Source organism: Periplaneta americana, chromosome 12 (genome assembly GCF_040183065.1).
Source record: "Periplaneta americana isolate PAMFEO1 chromosome 12, P.americana_PAMFEO1_priV1, whole genome shotgun sequence".
In the NCBI taxonomy this organism is placed as follows: Eukaryota; Metazoa; Arthropoda; class Insecta; order Blattodea; family Blattidae; genus Periplaneta; species Periplaneta americana.
Window position 1 is genome coordinate 172,555,390 of NC_091128.1, and position 23,594 is coordinate 172,578,983.

Genomic DNA, 23,594 nt, shown 5'->3' on the forward strand with positions numbered 1-23,594 from the left:
AGCATTATTATGTGAAAAATAGTCACATCACGGCATTAACTACAATAATATTTCATTTCTAATAGTAATAATGTCATCAAACCACCTCAAGTTTTGTAGTTTTTAATATCCAATATACAGCTGTACCCAGAAAATTACACATCACAGAATCGAACCTGTAAATTATTTTTAGTAAGTTAAGTTTTTAATAACCAATTTAATTTGAGCTCTAAATATGTCAGCATTCTTGCAGATCATGGCCTTCGTGTAATATTGTTTATTGTAGTGTGTGTTTTATTTTATTCTGAAATGCAACACGGCCGACTTGATGCTTGCTTCGCTTCTCCTGAATGCAATTAGCTAGTTCTCAGAACTGACGACAGATGGATTTTGGAAAATAGGAAAATTATGTAGAAAAATTGACATTTCACTGAAAACTACAATTTTTCCGAAAAACTTTGGGTTCCAAGCTTCAAAATGAGCGGCCATTTATTAAAATCCGTTCAGCCGTTTTCCCGTAATTTCCATTACCAGTTCAAATTATATATATAGATAGCCTATTAACCTGTTGTATCCTATAGGATACTTTGCGAATTTAAGGGTTAATAAACCCAAGTGGGAATAGAACTGGCATCCGAGCGCTCCAGATGCAGCAAGCAAAGGCGCTACCTGCTTTTTCACGAGATGCAACTATAGAAGGTGGAAGTGAAATAATCCTGCAGATTTTCAGAGCAATAGCTCATGTTATATGTAACAAAAGAGTGTAATACCACATTCATAGTTTCCTCAGAAAAAGGTTCCCCCCCCCAAAAAAAAATGTTTAACATCCTATTACTCAGTAACTATTGGGAGTAGGATCGTGATTTTTGACCATATCGATAGAAAATCTAATAAAGAATCATTTATCCCTCTGGCGTATTTAAATAGCGTGGACGGTTTTCGTGTAAATTTAATTTAAAAACCACTAATTTGAAGCCACTGACCGATGTGACCAGCTTGCAACATTGTAGCCAGAAACGGAGATGAGAGGTAGTTCACTAAGGCAGACAGACCTGAGTTCGTTGACCTCTTACATCTGTATTACGAGTGGAAGAGGTGGCAGTGTTGCCAAAACTGCTGAAACCTCCAACTTAATTTTCTAATTAACAGTGCATTTAATCACAAAACATAATATAGGTTTTCTGTTCATTTAAGTGTACCCTATCGTCCCTTTCGATCTGCAGGGTTGTTTCACTTCCACCCTGTATATGAACTAAAGAAGAAATAATATGTTGAGTATTGGTGGAATGAAATTTATAATGTCTGTGGAAACGGGGAAAACGTTCATTCTCCGATCTAGTCTACCCAAAGCGTCACTTAATTCAACGCCTGACGTCTCAACATCTCACCCGAGTTTTGATAGAATTTCTACTATGGCGCATTAATTAAAATGTTCGCGCGAATAGTAACTCGGAAGAGAGAGAATCTGCGCTGTATCAGGAAAACACTGACACGTAGAATACCTCTCCCAGTTTCGGGAATGGTTTGTGTTGGTTCGAATGTTTAATATTTGTTGTCGGATTACAAATTAAGAGTATAAGTCCAGCGTTGTGGCTGAGGGGTTAGCGAGTCTAACTGCGAACCAAGCGCCCTGGTTCGATCCTTGGTTGGGACGAGGTTTTTTCGGGGTTTTTCCCTCACTCCTATGGATGAATATCAGGTAAATTTATCAGGCGATTGAAACCCCACTCATCTTCGTCACTTCCTTTCTTCCCGTTATGATCCTTTCATTCATAATCCCGTTACTTTTTCTGGTTTTCTAATCGCTCTACAGGCGGCCCTCTGTAGCCGCTGGCTCTCTCGACCGGCCTCCGTGGATTGTATTCATGCGATGATGGATAGCTTCTGCAACGGAACCCGGGACAGACCTTCTCGGGGGAGGATTTGGTACATGGACTCTGTTGGCTGTAGAGACCGATCGTTAAGGAGGTCAAGTGGTTAGGTCGGTGCGCGTAGAGGATCGGTGGGCATGCAACTCATCTCATATCGGGGGGTGTACAATAGACCTCAGGTCGTAGTGCGTGGGATGTTCCCTCCCTCCTAACAAGTAAAAAAAAAATTAGAGTCTATGATAAAAGAATTAATTACTTAAAAGTATGCAATACATTTTCTCTTCGTTCCGAAATTAGTCCAGCTCACAACGAATTTGTTCACCATGGTTCACTCAAAGTATATCGTACGTGTCTATTATCATTTCAGTATTCCAGAACAAGCGACTACAAATCAAACAAGTGGTAGCACAGATCTGTAGCTGCTGTCGATGCGGAAATATTACTGAGAGAGGCCGCGCGGCACAATTAATTTTATATGTAAATTCGGAGCCCACATGTCAGTAACGAGAGAAGATGGGATTATTGGACGTGGTGACAAAAGTTATATTGGTTCATGGCCTAACTACTAACATTAGTGATGAAGGATGAATAGAACAGAGAAAAATTCTCTTCTGCACCGGGACTCCAATTCAGGTTTTCAGCTCTACGTGCTGATGCTTTATCCGCTAAGCCACACCGGATTCCAGTTCCGATGCCAAATTGAATCCCCTCAGTTTAAGTTCTATATCTCAGTTTTACCTTTGGTGGCCTACTGTTCTGTGTCATAGAATTTTTCTCTGTTCTATCCATCCTTCATCATATGACAACGCAGAATTCCAGCACGGAAATATCATATGTACTTCGGTGCATCATAATAATGTGATATGCGTAAGTAATCACTTAATGATTCAAGACGGCGCTCATCCCGTCTGATCCCGGCCACTTAGTCACTTGTAATGAGTGCACCTCTGTACATAGTGAGTGCATTGCACATTGTGCCACTGTCATATTCAGTGACAGTACATGAGGGTAGGCCACCAAAGGGAAAACTGAGAGATAGAACTTAAACTGAGAATATTTGATCCGGCATCGGAACTGGGATCCGGTATGGCTTAGTGGATAAAGCGTCAGCACGTAGAGAAAATTTTTCTCTGTTCTGTCATCCTTCATCATATGTTAACGCAGAATTCCTGCACGGAAAAAATCATCTGTACTTCGGTGCATCATAATAATACTAACATTAGTGTTTCGTTTCACCACTGATCCCGAAACGGTGCCCTTACTCGGTAAGGAAAAAAACGTAATCTGTATGTATGTGTATGTATGTATGTATTTATTTACACTGCAAGTGGGCAAGCACCCGGTGGCAGTGGTATATACAATATTAACAATACACAATAAAATGATAACCAATACACAATAAAATTTACAATACACAATACAATTTTACAACACATATACAATTTTACACACAATACAATAAAAATACACAATACAATTTAACACAATAATAATAAAACATAAAATAAAATACCTAATTTTACAATACAACCTACATAATTATCTATAGGTCCTACATAAGTTTCAATAGTCTTTCACTTTACTCTCATCTCATTCCCTGTAGTGGCACTATGACGCATTTCACTGACACTTTAGCACACATTTCACTGACACTCTGTAACACATTTCACTGACACTATAGAACACATTTCATTGACGCTATAAATTATCACTGATCGGAACTGTTCACTGCACTGTAAAACCATAACTTCACTGACTCACCTCGCTTCACTGATACAACAGTTCAAATAAGTCAAATAATTACATCCTTATGCATACTTATAAACAGAACTACATTTAAACTAAACATTTCTAGCCTAAGGCCCTCTTACACGCTAATCTACGTCGGAAAGACTGGTGTAATCGAAATTGATAGCTTTTAGGGGTTGTGTACTTGCATGACCGCTCATTTTCTGACATTCCAAATGCTACTGCTGCAAGGTCGGCTTCTCCACAAGAAGTCTGCCTTTTTTTATCCCGTGGACACGAATCCAGGTCTGGTGTTCAGACAGTAAACTTGACCGATTTACAAGATGGGAGCAGCTGTGAAAGATATTTTCCTCTCCCGGTGAGAGCGTGCACAATGAAGGAATAGGAATGTCACATGTGACATTCAGATGTTTGCCTCGCTGCTAACAAAAGACGAGCGGTGCTAGGCTCGTGGCATGACCTTCCAAGGACACCGCAAGCATCGCGAGGAGCTGTCGATTGTCGCAGACCCACTTCTCTCATCTCATTCCGTGAGAACGAAAACAAAACACAGACGTTGCTTTGACGATTGTTGACATATGTTAGCAGGCTTTGAAAGAAAAAAGAACGACCTTCCGTCTGGAGGAAATAATGTTACTTTTGGACAAAGTTTTATTGAATTTGAAATATCACAATTTAACCACGTTTTGTCAAAAAATTATATTTATATTTTATTAGGTTATTTTACGACGCTGTATCAACATCTAAGGTTATTTAGCGTCTGAATGAGATGAAGGTGATAATGACGGTGAAATGAGTCCGGGGTCCAGCACCGAAAAATAACCCAGCATTTGCTCATATTGGGTTGAGGGAAAACCCCGGAAAAAATCTCAACCAGGTAACTTGCCCCGACCGGGATTCGAACCCGGGCCACCTGGTTTCACGGCCAGACGCGCTGACCGTTACTCCACAGGTGTGGACAACAAATTATAGACTGCCTTCGTAATCTGGTGTGCAGCTGCTGGTTTCCTGATCTATAGGTCCCGGGTTTGATTTCCAGGCTGAGCTCTAGGGTAATTATTGAAAAGCTCTTAATGAGCATTATTCAGAAATAAAAATAATATATTGGGTGTTCCTTTTAAAATAAGAGGGTTGGAGCTACTTCCGGTTAAACCGGAAGAAGAAAAAACTCGGCAATACCTTTATTGAGTTCTTAGTATATAGTTGTCTCCATATACCAAGTTTCATGCCACTGAATCACATGCTTCAAAAGTTACTTAAGTGATGCGGGACTTTTAACTAACCCTGTATGTTGACATATATTAAGTCAACTGCCATTATACAAGGAGCGCACTCAATTGAGTGACTTGGTGGCCGGGATTCCACATATATGCACTGTTGGGCGAAGAATCTACGTAAAGATTAATTTTTGGTCCTACAGAATTTATCTGTTATGGTAAAAATGGTTATTATACCATAATATATGGTTATAATATATGTCAATTACCTCTGATTGAGGTTCTGGCTGATATGTATATCTATTATCAGGTAGTACATCTCGCTTGTCGATATGTGTCTGAGGAAGAACAATTGTTTGTATGCATCTGAGGTCTGATTAGTGGAATATGTAGCTAATGGGCGATGTATGCATTGGAGGGGGAAAGGAACTGGCCACCCTACCCCATTATCTACTGGCCTAAAGTCTGTGTGATGTATCTTGACTCACTGTGAAAAGAGAGAGAAAGGAGATATGTCTTACTTCGTCTGTATTGTTATGGCGATGGAGGAATGGAGTGATGCCGCCCATCCATCCAGTGGCGGAAGGGACTAGTTGATACATTCTGTAGCGCAAAATAAAATTACAAAATATCTCTCTTCGTACTGTGTAGTTCCGTCACTGAGCTTGTCTTTCAAGAAATTGAGATCCAGTAGCCTGTACAATAACAAGGTTTTGAAAGGAATCCTGAAAATTTACAACCCTCCTATAATCTCCACCCTCATTTGAAGGGACTTGGTTTTATTGCTATTGAGACAAGATAAACCTTACCAGGTATAGTTGCCTCGTGAGTGATGCCTTATCGGTGTTACTTATGAGGTTCAAACATGTCTTCGGACAGTTGACTAAACAACAACAACAAATATATATATATATATATATATATATATATATATATATATATATATATATATATATATATATATATATATATATATATGTCAACAAGGAGTCAGGCCACAAAGGGAAAAACACTTGAGAAGAGGGATTCGATCCGGTGCTGTGGATTGAATTTCGGCGTAGCTCAGTGGTAAGAGCTCTTGGTGCGTAGAACCAAGGATCCGGATTCGATCCCCGGCACCGAAGCTAATTTTTTTCCTCTATTGTTAATTTATGAAGTAAACATCAGAGAAATTATTGAGTTTTATATTATGAAATAAAGTTTGATTAAAACACGGAACTTTTGAGCGTGCCGACAAAAATTACAGGGACGCCGGACAGCTAAGGCCAAAAAGGAGACTATCCCATTTTTAATGGACGTATGGTAAGCTTACTTTTAATGTGAAAATGATCTCGGACATTCTCGTGAATCACCAGAGTTCCGAGTGTTATACCACAGTCTAGTATAGCCTGTACGGTCACGAAGCTTGAGTTGTGAGGGTACTAGGAACAATAGACTGTGCAGGTACTATTTCGCATTGTCTGTGATGAAGCGGTAGTAGTGATCCTAGTGGTTAGCAACTATCTATGGATGCATATTTACTATGTATTGAGCTTCGTGACTGTATATACTAGACTGTGGTTGTACTGTCAAAGAATTGATAAAAGAAATCTCCGTAGCCCGCATTTCAACCTTTCAACGAATGATCTAAACCGGATTATGTTTTAAGCCCGGTATTATAAACACGGTTAATCTAAAGATTAAGTTAAGTTTATAATACCGGTTCTTAGTGAATGTACATGAACCGGTGTTATAAACTTAACTTAATCTTTAGATTAACCGGATAACAGTTCAGGATAACAGGCAGGGTTTGGAATTGAACGGGTTACATCAGCTTCTTGTCTATGCGGATGACGTGAATATGTTAGGAGAAAATACACAAACGATTAGGGAAAACACGGAAATTTTACTTGAAGCAAGTAGAGCGATCGGTTTGGAAGTAAATGCCGAAAAGACAAAGTATATGATTATGTCTCGTGACCAGAATATTGTACGAAATGGAAATATAAAAATTGGAGATTTATTCTTTGAAGAGGTGGAAAAATTCAAATATCATGGAGCAACAGTAACAAATATAAATGACACTCGGGAGGAAATTAAACGCAGAATAAATATGGGAAATGCGTGTTATTATTCGGTTGAGAAGCTCTTATCATCCAGTCTGCTGTCCAAAAATCTGAAAGTTAGAATTTATAAAACAGTTATATTACCGGTTGTTCTGTATGGTTGTGAAACTTGGACTCTCACTCTGAGAGAGGAACATAGGTTAAGGGTGTTTGAGAATAAGGTGCTAATGCGAATATTTGGGGCTAAGCGGGATGAAGTTACAGGAGAATGGAGAAAGTTACACAACACAGAACTGCACGCATTGTATTCTTCACCTGACATAATTAGGAACATTAAATCCAGACGTTTGAGATGGGCAGGGCATGTAGCACGTATGGGCGAATCCAAAAATGCATATAGAGTGTTAGTTGGGAGACCGGAGGGAAAAAGACCTTTAGGAAGGCCGAGACGTAGATGGGAGGATAATATTAAAATGGATTTGAGGGAGGTGGAGTATGATGATAGAGACTGGATTAATCTTGCACAGGATAGGGACCGCTGGCGGGCTTATGTGAGGGCGGCAATGAACCTTCGGGTTCCTAAAAGCCATTTGTAAGTAAGTAAGTAAGTAAGTAAGTAAGTAAGTAAGTAAGTGACAAAAGAGTTCCTGCGCACTTTCCCCAATTATACACAAAATCCTTCATGCTTAATGTTGAAAAGTAAAACAAATTTCAATAAATCCTGAATACACAGGGCTGCATCACAGGTGTAACACGGTAATCACGTCGTATGGAGAAAGTATTGCCGATTTTTTGCTTCCCTCACGCCTGTTCGCATGTCCGCAATATTCTTTTGTTTACGGCTACATTCACCAGGAGTCACTGACACCTTGCGTAACGAGCCGAGTGTTGCAGTCCCGGCCACATCGAGGTTTTCCCAGTTTTAGGATCAGCCGTTGATCACTCAGTTGATGGATTCTTAACGATATTGCCGTCCTTCGATTTCTGAGAGATCCTCACGTTAACTGTTCAGTCCATTATTACTCCATAGTTTAAAAAAGGATAACAATGGCAAAGGAAGCTTTTAATATAAAAAGGAACATATTCTGTGGACCTCTGGAAGAAGAACTAAGGCTGATGCTATTCTGAAATACTGTTAACACTTTCTGAAATATAATTCATAACTTCTGAAATACAAGTAACTAATCTGAAATACAAATGACGCATTCTGAAATACAATTGACGAATCTGCAATACAATAGGCGGGTTCTGAAATACAACTGATGGTAAATAATTGATTAAATGGCGATCTTACTCGTGTTAATTATTTAAGCATGTGCGGCTTACATCTGTTTCGGTGCTACTTGACACCATTCTCAGAGCCTACTAGATCTCGGCGCAATCTCAACTTCGCTGCCTGTTGTGTGGGTGCGTTCGTGTGATGAAGAGTTGTGTCAAATAGTGTGTGTGTTCTGAAATTGATCTGTGTGTTGAGAATTTGATTAGGGTGTGTTTTAGTGTGTCTGTATATTTCATGTTGTTCTAGTGTGTTGAGTTTTTGGTTTTTGGGTTGTATGTGTAGGGTTTCCATGTCTGTATTTATGTTACTGTATGTGTGGTTAGCATTAGTTATGTGATCGGCATATGTAGATGTAATGTGCCCTCTGGTTATTGCTTTAATGTGTTCTTTGTATCGAGTTTGGAATGATCTGCCTGTCTGTCCAATGTAGAAATTGTCGCAACTATTGCATGTGAGTTTGTATACACCTGTGTGGTTGTATTTATTTGTTTGTGTTGTTTGTGTGTTGAGATGTCTTTGTAGTGTGTTTTCTTTTCTGTATGCTATTATGTTGTATTTCTGTTTTCTGAATGAGGATGCCATCTTGAGTTTGTGTTTTTTTTTTTTCGTATGTTAGTGTGATATATTTCTTGTGTTTGTGTTGTGTTTTGTGTGTTTTTGTGTTTGTTGAGTTTTTGTTTTGTCTTCCTTATGATGTCTATTATGTTTGGGTTGTAACCATTTTCTTGTGTTATGTATTTGATTGTGTTTACTTCATCATTGTAGTGTTTTTGGCTCATGGGTATGTTGAGTATAATCTGTGTATCTGAATGCAGCATGTTTGTGTTGTGTGGGGTGATTAGATGTGTTGTGTATGTGTGTGGTGGTGGTTGGTTGGTTTTCTGTATATTTTGAAGGTGTGTTTGTTGTCAACTTGTCAACTTTGTTGTCAAGTAGCACCGAAACAGCTGTAAGCCACACATGCTTACATAATTAACTCGAGTAAGATCTTCTTTTAATCAATTATTTATATTCAAGTGTTGAAAGTAGTGTACGAAAGATTCAACATGGACAATTGACGAATCTGAAATACAAATAATTCTTTCTGAAATACAATTGATTAATCTGAAATAGAAATGACGCTTTCTGAAATTAAACTGACCAATTCTGAAATACATGTGGAAAAGGTATAGGTAGCTGCTTCACTACACCACCACGAGGGAAAAGACTATTGGAAGACCTCACGAAAGATGGTTGGAGACCGTAACAGGCCACTAGGCCTACTACTTGAAAGGATGATGATGATGAAGATTATTATTATTATTATTATTATTATTATTATTATTATTATTATTATTATTATTATTATTATTATTATTGCTTACTTACTGGCTTTTAAGGAACCCGGAGGTTCATTGCCGCCCTCACATAAGCCCGCCGTTGGTCCCTATCCTGAGCAAGATTAATCCAGTCTCTACCATCATATCCCACCTCCCTCAAATCCATTTTAATATTATTCTCCCATCTACGTCTCGGCCTCCCCATAGGTCTTTTTCCCTCCGGCCTCCCAACTAACACTCTATATGCATTTCTGGATTCCCCCATACATGCCCTGCCCATCTCAAACGTCTGGATTTAATGTTCCTAATTATGTCAGGTGAAGAATACAAAAGCGTGCAGTTCTGTGTTGTGTAACTTTCTCCATTCTCCTGTAGCTTCATCCCTCTTAGCCCCAAATATTTTCCTAAGCACCTTATTCTCAAACACTTTTAACCTATGTTCCTCTCTCAAAGTGAGAGTCCAAGTTTCACAGCCATACAGAACAACCGGTAATATAACTGTTTTATAAATGCTAACTTTCAGATTTTTTGATAGCAGACTAGATGACAAGAGCTTCTCAACTGAATAATAACAGACATTTCCCATATTTATTCTGCGTTTAATTTCCTCCCGAGTGTCATTTATATTTGTTACTGTTGCTCCAAGATATTTGAATTTTTCCACCTCTTCGAAGGATAAATCTCCAATTTTTATAGTTCAATTTCGTACAATATTCTGGTCACGAGACATAATCATATACTTAGTCTTTTCGGGATTTACTTCCAACCCTATCGTTTTACTTGCTTCAAGTAGAATTTCCGTGTTTTCCCTAATCGCTTGTGGATTTTCTCCTAACATGTTCACGTCATCCGCATAGACAAGCAGCTGATGTAACCCGTTCAATTCCAAACCCTCTCTGTTATCCTGAACTTTCCTAATGGCATATTCTAGAGCGAAGTTAAAAAGTAAAGGTGATAGTGCATCTCCTTGCTTTAGCCCGCAGTGAATTGGAAAAACATCAGATAGAAACTGGTCTATACGGACTCTGCTGTAAGGTTCACTAAGACACATTTATTATTATTATTATTATTATTATTATTATTATTATTATTATATAAGTATAACTGGATTACTTTTAAGTATCTTGAATGTAGCGAGTAATACTGTAGAAAAGTGCGAGAGCATGGAAACAGTATTTTCTTTGTTTTCTAACTGTACATGAGCAGTCAGCAGAATTCGGGCTGGAGGTTACGCTACTTCAGCTACATGGAAAGCTCGAACATCAGAGGCCAACAAGACTTGTTACCATATACGTCCCTCCTCAGAAATTAGCATATACAATTGTGACAGAAAGGAAATTTGTAGGTGTGCACAAGCGGAAGGCTGCTTGTTGGGTTAACTGTACGCGGAATTGTGTTAACACCGCACACTGACGTCTCACTCCCCAACAGTCGACAGTCGAGTAGGCGAAATATTATTTATTACAAGAAGTGTGACATCAATCGTTCCACTAAGATTACTAAATCTTCGGTATTGTTGCGGAAATCCTGTATTTCGTCTCATTTTACTGCAGACTTCCGCCTCCTGTACTTCTCAGGGCAATACCCACATTCTTCGCACACAAAAAATAATCCATATCACTACCAGCCAAATGTTCGCCTTACGTCCATATGCGTCACCAGAGGTGAACGATCATCCAGCCAGTGTGGTTAGCAAGATGATTCTCCCCAGCCGTTAAAACTGGTTTACGAAAAACGACCTCTTCAAATTCACCATGATGCTGGGTGAGCACTGGTCCCATACACTGACTGAAATTATGAGAATATTAATTCTTACCCCACCAAAGCTATACTAAAAGCCAGGTTATGAACCGACGAAACAGGAAGTAGTTGGATGGGCGAGAGGAAAGTGCGGGTTAGAGGGGTAGCCTGTGCAGTGATGACACGTTGAGTGTGGGGGATGGAGGGGAGAACGAGAACGGAGCTTTTCATTGGACCTCGCGTGAAAATGTCGTCTGCTAACGAAAATCTGGCAACGGAATCACGGAGACAGTGTAGCCAGTTCATTTGCAGTACCACGTGCATTATGAGTCGCATTTCGTACCAGCGTCATTAGCTCGTGCTTTCTTAAAAACAGTAATTTTAATTACTAATATTGTAGATAGTGTTATCGAGAACTATAGACAGTAGTTATTTTAAACATATCGGTGACAAACGCTGAACACGCTTTGAATCTCGCCCCACTATATGGCAACAGAGCTAGCTCAGAAAGAGACCAACAGAACGTTGCTTCCGGTTTAGTCGGTTCATAACCTGGCTTTTAGTATAGAATCAGTGCTCATTCCCTAACATTATACTTGTTTTTTTGAAAGATGGGACATGACAGTTAACCGGCCGAGCTTGGAACTACAGTGCCATGTTGCCAATATGGACTACGACGCTGCCAGCTGATGGAAGGTAGCAATTGTCGTTAAGATGGCTGACGTTAAAACATTCATTGACAATTGACGCAAAGGTAAAAAAAAAAAAAAATACAAAATCGACAGAGAATCAAAGACGAAACGTATCAATGCTAACATTGTGTGCACAATAAATGTCGCCAAGAGAGTTATTAAGCACTCGACACGTGGCAACTATAAGTTTGGCAACTCAACCGTTGTTACCATAGCAACAGGCCTACCACGCTATGTGGCATTGAGTTGTTTTTCCGATCGCAACGCTCCTGTCATGTCCCATCTTTAAAAAAAAACAAGTATAGTTCAATGTATGACGCCTGGACCACGCAGTTACACCATAGTACAATACCTCCTACTTACCTACTATATTGTATTACAAACATTTACATTTCTTTTAAACTTACTATTCATAAATAATGTTATTATAATTTGTAACTTCAACAGGTATGATTTACAAATATGAAGGCCTGTCGATACATTTTGAAATGAAACTTTTTACGTAAGGATGCGAGTCGAACGCTATGAAACAAAAATTGTGTGACAGAAGTTCTAAGAAGGCTTTGCATGTTGTTGCTATGTTATCGCATCGCGTAAATAAAGGAGTTAATAGGAGTATTTCCACAAATTAATGCATACGAAATTGGGGCTCCGCCGGACAGTGCGTCTTCTGTGTATTGTTGTGACGGCATACAGTCGAAACTAATGGGTGAAATTGCTTTGTGGGGAAGCTCTTCGCAGGAAATATACCGAAATTAGAGGCTGAACCTAATTTATCCTCTCATTAAATTTCCGAGATTTTTTAATGCACTTCACAAACGTGTCTTGTACAACATTTTTTGCATTGAGAATTTAGAGCAATATTATTCCAAAGCCTTCGCAAAACTATACTGTAATGGTAACTAAGTAACAATACGTCCATTGTAATGGGTCTATTTCAGTATAGTTTTATGTTATGAAGAATTGTTTCCCTACAAGTTGCAGTGTCCAGTCGATCAGTCCTAGTGAAATGGAGGAGTGCACGGAATAAGCAGATCTGATTTTCGAATACGGATGAGCCAATGGGAACAGTAGACAAGCTCAGAGATTGTATCGGGACAAGTTCCCACGTAGGAGACATCCGGCCCATACCATCTTTCCACGACTGTTCCAAAGGTTAAAGATAAGAGGGCACGTGGTGCCAAATTATAATTCCATTTCCACACAACTATTTTTGCTTATAGCTTTCGACTCGGTCATTTTCGGACCATGGTTCCTGATCTCAAATTTATACATGTGCCTTTCCCGAACATCCCTGAAAGTTTGTAACACCATCTCGGAAACACTCTGTATATAGGCTTGAAAAGGATAAATTAAAACGTGAATAAATCCTTAAAAAAATGACTTACGACACTTTGGAATCCACCTCTTCAATTCATCATTATTTACACTGTTATTTTACTGAAAGTTGTAGTAAAATTTATGTAAAATAATTGTTCAATAGTTGCAGCATTAGCGTATGATAAATTATTTGAAGTTTGCTTGGTTCCCATGCTTTCTAATTGCATGATCAGTATGTTGGATCATTGCCGACCTTGTCGACCACGAACACACCTTCAGTGAAGAGGAGATTTATTACAGCAAGCCAAGAAGTCTCAATTATCTGGCCTGAAGAAAACCGAAGGTGAGCCAGATAACGGAAATCAAGAACCATATTCGAAATCATGTTTATCGGAATTCGATTAATGTTCGTGAACGATAATTGGACAGTGTTATAACGTTTTCATCCACTGTGAAACCGCGATATTTTGTTTTTGTTCCTCAGTCATGTTCAATGTGTAACCACAGTTCGACAGTCACTAGAGGAATTTAAACCGGAAACTTAACTGAAAACATATATGTTGCAATAGTCAGTAAGTATCTGTCTACTGTTGTATTTAAGTGAACTATAACTCATTATAACATACCCGAAAATGAAGCTGCAGACAACATTACAAAGACGTGAACTTATGTTCTAAAAATCACAGAAGAAAACATCTCTTACCAGCAATTAAGAGACATTACACCGAGGGAAAGGTACGACAGATGCAATCGGGATGCTGCGAACAATCAGCGAAAAAAACTAGAGAGAAATAAAGAAGTGTAAGTAGTATTTTGTAACTTGGAAAAGACTTTTGACAGAATGCATTGCAGGAAACGTATGGGGATCCTAAAGAAAATTGGTGTGGATTGGAATCAGAGGAGGTTATTCAGTAACATTTATACAGGGACATCATTTTATTTTTACTGAGTTTTTGAATGTACTTCACTCCCACCCCCTCTAACAGTAAACTTCCAACCGTTCTTCACACAGAACCAAGACCGCGTATGCAGTCAAAGTCGCCTTATAGTCATAGTAAGCAGTACTGAATTAGTGAGTATAGTACGTTCCAGAAATATATTCGCGTTTTCCAGTGACGAAAGAGCTTTCAATATTGAATCATATTTTCGCATAGGTACTGTCATCCATTTGCCTACGTCGCATCCCGGTTTCCCCCACCCGCTTTGCTCGCCCCTCTGTAAAGGCTAGTGGCTGGGCTGTCTTAGCTCTTTTCTGAAAACATTTTCTGTTAGGAATTGGACGTCTATAATATTATATTAAAATAACTTAGGCCTAAATAAAAGGACCTCGTTAAGTAATTAACTGTCACGTGATTTCCCCAGTAGATAGCATGTCTGAGTAATTTTATCTTTTCGGATCTGGCATAAGTGAATTTACAGTACGTAAGGTACTCTTTTATAGAGTAGGTACAGAATTATTTCAACATGAGTTATTCGTACGAAGGACGAAATTGGTAATTGGAATTAGGTACAACAGTATATAGTGCGATAATATGCACAAAAGAACTGAAGTCTGTATCGAAATGAATGACCACCATTTAAAAAAAAAATGTGTTTAAATATTCATAGTATGATTATTTTTCAATTTAACTTCATTCTCGATATTGTACGCTAATGTACTGTAACAGTATAATATACACTGCATAATGAATACGTCCGAATGGATAGCTCAATTCGTGAGTAAAAACACTTATTGTTAATACAGTACTGTATTTTGATTAAACAAGAACCTAATGAAAATTGTCAAACTCAAAATCGCGATATTTCCTAGTTTACGTAAATGGATGAACTACTTTTCTTCCCTCCTATACCTAGTAAAGTGATTTGTTTGTATTTTACTCCAGTATCATCGAACTTCAGTTGTGGAAGGGGGTAGCAAACGGTATTTCCGGTTCTCAACCCTTAATCAAAAAGTATAGCCAGGTTAATATTAGAAATGTTAGTAAAAATAAAATGATGTCTCTGTATAAAACAACGACTCAGGATAGGAGAAGAAATGTCAAAGGGAAGTGGAATAGGGGGAGGAGTATGATAAGGATGCCCTTTATCACCTACCCTGTTCAACATCTACTTGGAGGATTCAGTGAAGAACTGTTTTCAGAACATTCTAGGGGTGATAGTACGAGAAAGAAAAATAAGAGTGCATAGCATAAGATTTGCTGGTGTGGCGTTGTTAGCAGAAGAGAAGATGATACTAAGCGATATCCTACCAAGTTGTCCGACAAAAAAAAAATAAAGTTTGTTTTAGTCTCTTCTACCATCACTTAAATTTAATGCTTGGACTTTTGGGACACCCGGTATATTAATTAGAGAAGGCTATTTAAAATTTCTTCGTTTTCATTCAACTCACACCTTTCCCTCAACTACATCACGTGTAACCAGTGGAAAGAATGTGGATGGAACACATCTGCTGACATTTGTGGTTGTCATTTCATCAAACTAAATTGTTTCTAAATAGTGAAGGCACGATTCCTTATGATTTAATTGTCAAATGTAATGTATTGCACAACGAAGATTTCAAATCGTGCTTCTCTCGAGTTCATATCATTTACGAAGTCTCGAAATCACGATCGGATAACAGAGTATACTGTAATTGTTTGAGGCTGTCACGAGTTAATGAAACACAGATTACTATATTCTTCTGGAACGTATCTACGCACTCTGTCTCCTCTATATTTCAACTTTCGAATTCCTCTTAAACTTTGTCGTCCAAATATCGTATATGACTAATAGACGTGCCTGATTCCAAGCCTGACGCACATTTAATTTAGTTCTGTTGAAGTTTCATGGCTATTGTGTCCCTAATAAAATTCTACGGTACAATGATCTTCAGTCTCTTTCTGCACTGATAATGTAGTTGAAAGTGAGCAATGTAGTCATGACGGAACGATATAGGGGATACTGGAGTTCCCAGGAAAATGCAATCTTTACAAATCCCACTTGATGTCACCAGGTGTTAAACCTTTGCCATTCAGCGGACGGTGCACTTAAAGAGAGTTGCGTTGATGGCCACATTCTCTCAGGGTGCTTATGTTCTTCCAATACTATACCGGGTGATTCTAGAGGAATAGTAAAATATTTTAGGGATGGTAGTATGGACTATTCTAGTAAAAAGAAAAAGATTCTATCTGAGGGCAGTTCGTCCAAGACTTTTGGTCCAATCTTATGTTTGTCCTATGGAAAAACTCGTCCAGAAAGACATTTCGTCCAATTCTCATTTCATCAAAAATAAATTAGTCCAATGTAAAATTTCTACAAATCTAAATTTAATTTGCATGCAACCAGGTGGCCCGGGTTCGATTCCCGGTCGGGGCAAGTTACCTGGTTGAGGTTTTTTCCGGGATTTTCCCTCAACCCAATATGAGCAAATGCTGGGTAACTTTCGGTGTTGGACCCCGGACTCATTTCACCGGCATTATCACCTTCATCTCATTCAGACGGTAAATAACCTAAGCTGTTGATAAAGCGTCGTAAAATAACCTACTAAAATAAAAAAAATTAAAATGTGCATGCATTTGTGCACTATCATATTAAATTACATAAAATGACTATTGGATGAGGAAAAAGTATAGGGGACAAATAGGATTGGACGAGATGTCCTTCTGGACGAGACAAGTTATGGAAAAAATTGATACACTGGAAGAGATTCTGGTGAAACTACTGAATCGACTATTAGGTCTAACCTAATATGGAAACAATTTTTCTTCAAGCATTTGAATAGGTCTATAAAATATTTTTCCTGCCCGCATCGCAACACTAAAATTTCTGTTTCCCTGGAAAAAAAAAAAAAAAAAAAAGTAACTGAAAACCTCTGAGATAATAATATTATACTACACCTAGGAATTAAGTGAAAGTGACATATTTTGCTTATTTTCAGTTAATTATTGAATATGCTTTGATTTTTTTAGGGAATAGTAGGCATTTTCAATAGAGTGTTAGTTGGGAAGCCGCAGGGAAAAAGACCTTTGGGGAGGCCGAGACGTAGATGGGAGGATAATATTAAAATGGGTTTGAGGGAGGTGGGATATGATGATGGAGATTGGATTGATCTTGGTTAAGATGGGGAACGATGGCGGGCTAGTCTTTTATACATGAGACAACTCATCTCGCCTAAGGTATTCCGTGGTTTTCCTCAGGCGTAAGACAAATGTCGGGATGAGCCCTATAAGAAGTGGGCCACGGACCTATATGCCATTCCCCATATATATACTCCCCCCTTATTATAAACGACGTATGCCCTAGTTCAGATACTATAAATAGTCTATTAAATATACGAGGTTACTCAATTAGTCGCAAATTGAAAGGACAGGGACCTCTCAAATTGCAGATTTCACGGCGCTTCTTCCGACGGCCTTCACATGCTTTGTCATCGAACAACAGATGACGGCGTCTTGCCATCCTAACGGCAAACACCAGCCAACTCCTCCTCGCCCCGTTCCGTGATCACTTGATCAAATCTCAGTCCCTCTCGCGTATGTGGTACCTAGAGGTTACGTCCAATTTCGGCTTCCCCTTCAAAATTTTCTAGAGCTCCCTCAGGGGAGCAGCGTAACCCGGAGTGAGACTAGTTGCCAACAGGCTTGGAGCTCACATACTTAGTTTTGTACAGCCCCCAACCCCTTGCAAGGACGCGTTTTGCGTACTATTTAAATTTGTCCTCCAAATTCACTTTCGATTTTTCGATTTTTTTCGATTTCGGGCTTATGTGAGGACGGCAATGAACCCCCGGTTCCTAAAGCCGTAAGTAGGTATATTCATAGTTTTTGAAACACGATAAGCCTTATTTCATTGAATAAGAAAATGATGATTGTAAATGTAACATGTGTCTATAAATATTATGAATTATCTATGTAGCTAATTGGCGATGTATGCAATGGAAGGGGAAAAGAACTGGCCACCCTACCCCATTATCTCCTAGCCTAATTGCCTCATAAGTGTGCTTTTTGGAGTATAAGAATCTATTGAGGTTGGCGAGACCTCATATAATAAATATGTGATGCAAGAATCTATTGAATTTCAATCAATCAAAGCTATCAACTGTAATTTTTCGCAGTTGATGCACTTTTGTTTAATATCTTGTCGCATCCGATGTTCAGATGTAACACATTTGCAATGTTTCCTTAACAGTGGGCCGTGATATTGCGTGGTAGTCATGCTAGCAAATGAAGAGTCCACTGCAAGAATGATGGATGTCATTTGGAATACATTTTGCAGAAGAAGCAATTGAAAGTTTGAAATGCTTAGCGCTCAAACTTAACTGTGATTTTCCGATCATTACTGGACAATGACTATCAGTGTTAATGCCATATAACTCTCTATGTACATTCTATATGTCTTAAGCTATGCATTGACAGTCTTGGTTCATTTTCGACAAGAAAGTGACATCCATCATTCTTGTAGTGGACTCTTTAAATGTAAGTGCAATTTATGATATAATCTGTTTTTGTATGTTGTAAATTATTTATTATATTCTCGAAATACTTTTATTCAAATATCACAAGAATTCACATTTTGTTGATAATTCGTTAAATGAAAATAGGCCTCCTAGTCCTGCTTCAAAATAAAATGTACAGTTTTAATCTCAAATAATGAATTTGTTTAATTTTTTTATAGTGATTGTCAAATGTTTGGTCATGAATTTAAAGGCTGGTTCACAATAAATCGGGAACGGAAACGACAACGAGAACGAGAATAATGTTAAAATAAATGTATTTAAATGTGAGCATTAACTATTGTGAATGCTCACATTTAAATACATTTATTTTAACATTATTTCCGTTCTCGTTTTCGTTGTGGTTTCCGTTCCCGGTTTATTGCGAACTAGCCTTAATATTGCAGGAGGCCAAGGCCATGTTGGGCAATTAAAGTTAGTAAATTAAATACCTTATTTTACTGTAGGCCTAATATAATTATGTTATAAATCTTCAGGACACACTTTCAACACAGGAAAGTTGCTTTTGTAACGAGTTTATCAAATATTAAAATACGTTACTTTCTAGTTATTATTATTATTATTATTATTATTATTATTATTATTATTATTTGGGAAATAGTCTGATTCAAGTATCACGCGAGTTTTTATCTTTCTGGATAACTCACTCACGCTACGGGCTTGTAAATAATTATCGAAAAGACGACAACGCTTGTGATATTGCGTATGATAAATGATTTACATCTTTCACCTTTTCGTAATGATGTACATTTTTATAATACCTATTAGGCAACCGGATTATTGTAATATACCCAAAAGCAGTTTTAGTAAATGTATGAAAAATTATGAAGTCATTGGTTATAAACATGTTTCATAAATTTTCACGGCAATTGTTTCATTTGAATGAAAACACTTTTAAAGAGAAGATTTCTGGCTGGTTAATAAATAAAAAAAAATGTTATATTTTATTTAACGACGCTCGCATCTGCCAAGGTTATATCAGCGTTGCCATTGTGCCGGAATTTTTTCTGCAGTTCTTTTATATTCCATTAAATCTACTGACATGAGCCTGCCCATTTAAGCACACTTAAATACCATCGACCTAGCCCGGGATCGAACCCGCAACCTCGGGCATAAAAGACCCGCGCTATATCAACTGCGCCAACCATGCCGACATTTTGATAGAGACGTTATTTTATAACGTTAATGAATTTTTAAATTATAAATTTATTCTGTAAGTATTATGTATCCATGACGCTTGTAGATTGTAAATTAAATTAAATTAAATTCAACGTACGCAAACCGGGGCTCCCATCATCACAGTCAGTATGGCGTTGAAAATCGTATGGAAATTCGTCGATGATCGCTTGAGTAAGTCTGGAATGGCGACGCTTTCCTTAACAAAAAGTGTATTTATTCATGTTTCCAACCTCACAGACTTTTACTACACATCGTATGTAACACCGTCAGGCTCCAGACGCTAGATGCTGGCGTTCGCCTCAGTGACAGATCATTGTTTTCGTTCTGTATAACCTCAAAATCGACAACACTGCCATATTAACAATATAATCAGATCTGACACCCATCGAGTTGCACAACATTTGATACTTTCTTCACTCCGTTAAAAAAAAAAATCTCACAGTATTTTTCCCCCCACTTTGCCTGGAAATAAAATACGTACCTTCGCGTTTCCGACTCATGCAAGCAGCTGTAACTACATGAACAGCCTCTCACTTTTACGGCTCAGGGCAAACAATGACAGCTACGACGAAATGTCATCCATAAAGAGGATTTTTGTGCTGAATATTTATTGCCACACTCACCTGTTGTGAAACACGGAGTACTGCGCGCTCTACATATCCACAAGGCACAAGATTCGCACTCAGGACACGAACACACCACCACCTCACACCTGTGTTAGTCTCGCACTGCCTCGCTGTTCACTTGGAGCTGGCTGGAGCTTCGCTTGGTGCCCGGAGCGCAGAGTGGGGACACTGGAGCGTTCGTTGCCGCGTCCGCCGCCAGATGGCCTCGCTGGCTGGACAGACAATGGATTCTCACAGCTCGCCGATATTTGTAATAATTTTTCATCAATTTAATTGTTAGTATGACCGATATTTGTAATAATTTTTCATCAATTTAATTGTTAGTATGATCGATATTTGTAATAATTTTATATCAATTTAATTGTTAGTATGATCGATATTTGTAATAGTTTTTCATCAATTTAATTGTTAGTATGATCGATATTTGTAATAATTTTTCATCAATTTAATTGTTAGTATGATCGATATTTGTAATAATTTTTCATCAATTTAATTGTTAATATGATCGATATTTGTAATAGTTTTTCATCAATTTAATTGTTAGTATGATCGATATTTGTAATAATTTTTCATCAATTTAATTGTTAGTATGATCGATATTTGTAATAGTTTTTCATCAATTTAATTGTTAGTATGATCGATATTTGTAATAATTTTTCATCAATTTAATTGTTAGTACGATCGATATTTGTAATAATTTTTCATCAATTTAATTGTTAGTATGACCGATATTTGTAATAATTTTTCATCAATTTAATTGTTAGTATGATCGATATTTGTAATAATTTTTCATCAATTTAATTGTTAGTATGATCGATATTTGTAATAGTTTTTCATCAATTTAATTGTTAGTATGATCGATATTTGTAATAATTTTTCATCAATTTAATTGTTAGTATGATCGATATTTGTAATAATTTTTCATCAATTTAATTGTTAGTATGATCGATATTTGTAATAGTTTTTCATCAATTTAATTGTTAGTATGACCGATATTTGTAATAATTTTTCATCAATTTAATTGTTAGTATGATCGATATTTGTAATAATTTTTCGTCAATTTAATTGTTAGTACGATCGATATTTGTAATAATTTTTCATCAATTTAATTGTTAGTATGACCGATATTTGTAATAATTTTTCATCAATTTAATTGTTAGTATGATCGATATTTGTAATAATTTTTCATCAATTTAATTGTTAGTATGATCGATATTTGTAATAATTTTTCATCAATTTAATTGTTAGTATGATCGATATTTGTAATAATTTTTCATCAGTTTAATTGTTAGTATGATCGATATTTGTAATAATTTTTCATCAATTTAATTGTTAGTATGATCGATATTTGTAATAATTTTTCATCAATTTAATTGTTAGTATGATCGATATTTGTAATAATTTTTCATCAATTTAATTGTTAGTATGATCGATATTTGTAATAATTTTTCATCAATTTAATTGTTAGTATGATCGATATTTGTAATAATTTTTCATCAATTTAATTGTTAGTATGATCGATATTTGTAATAATTTTTCATCAATTTAATTGTTAGTATGACCGATATTTGTAATAATTTTTCATCAATTTAATTGTTAGTATGACCGATATTTGTAATAATTTTTCATCAATTTAATTGTTAGTATGATCGATATTTGTAATAATTTTTCATCAATTTAATTGTTAGTACGATCGATATTTGTAATAATTTTTCATCAATTTAATTGTTAGTATGACCGATATTTGTAATAATTTTTCATCAATTTATTGTTAGTATGATCGATATTTGTAATAATTTTTCATCAATTTAATTGTTAGTACGATCGATATTTGTAATAATTTTTCATCAATTTAATTGTTAGTATGACCGATATTTGTAATAATTTTTCATCAATTTAATTGTTAGTACGATCGATATTTGTAATAATTTTTCATCAATTTAATTGTTAGTATGATCGATATTTGTAATAATTTTTCATCAATTTAATTGTTAGTATGATCGATATTTGTAATAATTTTTCATCAATTTAATTGTTAGTATGATTGTCACTAGACGTACGAAGCTTCTATTGGACGTATAATTACAAGCATGTTCATGTCAAGTTTTGTTAACTCTGACTAGAAATGAGTAGTGTTGCTATCGTAATCTGTACCACGAGCTTAACAGTGCAGTGTGAATTCGCACATATTTCACATAAGGTGAGAAGATACTGACATTTAAATTTTTATTTTTTCGTAATTGATGCACTATTATTCGGTTGAGAAGCTTTTATCTTCCAGTCTTCTCTCTCTCTCTCTCTCTCTCTCAAAAAAAAAAAAAAAGCTGAAATATAAAACAGTTATATTACCGGTTGTTCTGTATGGTTGTGAAACTTGGACTCTCACTTTGAGAGAGGAACAGAGGTTAAAGGTGTTTGGGACTAAGATGTTTAGGAAAATATTTGGGGCTAAGAGGGATGAAGTTACAGGAGAATGGAGAAAGTTACACAACACAGAACTGCACGCATTGTATTCTTCACCTGACATAATTAGGAGCATTAAATCCAGACGTTGAGATTGGCAGGGCATGTAGCACGTATGGGCCGATCAGAAATGCATATAGAGTGTTAGTTGGGAGGCCGGAGGGAAGAATACTTATGGGGAGGCCGAGACGTAGATGGGTGGATATTATTAAAATGGGTTTGAGGGAGGTGGGATATGATGTTAGAGACTGGATTAATCTTGCTTAGGATAGGAATCAATGGCGGGCTTATGTGAGGGCGACAATGGGGCAGGTTCTCTAAAAGCCATAAGTTAGTAAGAATTGATGCACAATTTCCATTTTTTGTTTGTAGAAATGTAAAAATGTCATTGCTGCAACAAGTGAGGCCCAAGTTAAAAAAAAAAAAAAAAAAAAAAAAAAAAAAAAGAAAGCAGGACACGGTAATTTCCTAAAATGGATATATCTCAGCCATTTTTAAAGATAAATTCAAAATTTCTGCGACTTTTCTCCTAAAGCACACTCCTCGAGAGTTAAACTACACTTCTGTAGGACCAAAAATTAAACTTTAGTAGATTCTTCGCCCAACAGTGTATATTACTGTAAA

The 23,594-nt window shown here is 37.0% G+C and overlaps 1 protein-coding gene across 1 annotated transcript in view; it reads right to left on the reverse strand.

The window, feature by feature from the left end:
- smash (smallish) overlaps positions 1 to 20,618 on the reverse strand; it is a 598,237-nt gene extending 577,619 nt beyond the window's left edge. The window contains exon 1 of the mRNA XM_069842563.1: positions 20,505 to 20,618. The gene's annotated coding sequence lies outside the window, so the exon portion shown is untranslated. The remainder of the gene's footprint in view (positions 1 to 20,504) is intronic.
- Between the last annotated feature and the right edge of the window lie 2,976 nt (positions 20,619 to 23,594).